Consider the following 1,555-nt stretch of genomic DNA (forward strand, 5'->3'; position numbering starts at 1 on the left):
ACTAGCCATCGTCTTGTTCGAAAATACGGATTTCGGTCCATTTTAGTCGGGTGGAACGAAAATTGCCCGAAAACTCCAGATGAAATCGAGGACCGGGATACCCTTATAGCATTCTTCTCCAGAATTTAAAATTTAGTTTCGGGTTCTGCATCATATTTCTAATACAAGCCATCATCTGGTCTGAACATACAGATTTCAGTCAATTTTGGTCGGGTGGTACGAAAATCGCCCGAAAAGACCAAATAAAATCGAGGACCAGGAAACCCTTATTGCATTCTTCTCCTAAATTTATAACTGTATTTCGGATTCCAAGTCAGATTTAAAAACCTAATCATCGTCTAGTTCAAAAAAATGGATTTCAATCCATTTTTGTCGGGTCGTGCGAAAATCGCCTGAATAGTCTAGATGAAATCGAGGACCGAGAGACCCTTTTAACATTCTTCTCCTAAATATATAATACTATTTCAGGTTCCGTGTCATATTTCAATCACTAGCCATCGTTTGGATTAAAAATACAGATTTTGATTCACTTTTGTCGAGGGGTAAGAAACTCGCCCGAAAAGTTCAGATAAAATCGAGGACCGAGAGTCCCTTATAACATTCTTCTTCTAAATTTATAACTGTGTTTTGGTTTTCGCATCAGATTTCAAACACTAGCCATCATCTTGTTTGAAAATAAGGATTTCGATCTATTTTAGTCGGGTGGTACAAAAATCTCCTGAAATGTCCAAATGAAATTGAGGACCAGGAGACTCTTATAGCATTCTTCACCTAAATTTATAACTGTGTTTCGGGTTCCGCGTCTGATTTCAAACACTAGCCATCGTGTTGTTCGAAAATACGGATTTCAGTCCATTTTTGTCGGGTAGTACGAAAATCGCCGAAAAGTCCAGAGACAATTGAGGACTGAGAGACCCTTATAGCATTCTTCTGCTAAATATATAACAGTGTTTCGGGTTTCGCGTCAGATTCCAATCACTAGCTGTAGTCTTTTTAGAAAATAGGGATTTTGGTCCATTTTAGTTGGATCGTATGAAAATAACCCTAAAAGTCTAGATGAAATCGAGGATCGAGATAACCTTGTAGCACTCTTCTCCAAAAATTATAACTGTGTTTCGATTTCTGCGCCAGATTTCAAACACTAGCCAAACTCTGGTCCGAAAATACATATTTTAGTCCATTTTTATCGAGGGTTACGAAAATCGCCAGAAATGTCTAGATGAAATCGAGGACTGAGAGACCCTTTTAGAATTCTTCTTCTAAATTTATAATTGTGTTACGGGTTCCGTGTCATATTTCAAACACTAGCCATCGTCTTGTTCGAAAATACGGATTTTGGTCCAATTTAGTTGGGTGTTTCGAAAATTGCCCGAAATGTCCAGATGAAATCGAGGACCAAGAAACTCTTATGGGATTCTTTTCCTAAATTTATAAGTGTGTTTTGGGTTCCGCGTCAGATTTCAAATACTATCCATCGTCTTGTTCGAAAATACGGATTTCGATCCATTTTTTTCGTGTGGTACGAAAATCTCCCGAAAAGTCCAGATGAAATCGA

The sequence above is a fragment of the Cicer arietinum genome, chromosome 5 (assembly GCF_000331145.2).
Source record: "Cicer arietinum cultivar CDC Frontier isolate Library 1 chromosome 5, Cicar.CDCFrontier_v2.0, whole genome shotgun sequence".
In the NCBI taxonomy this organism is placed as follows: Eukaryota; Viridiplantae; Streptophyta; class Magnoliopsida; order Fabales; family Fabaceae; genus Cicer; species Cicer arietinum.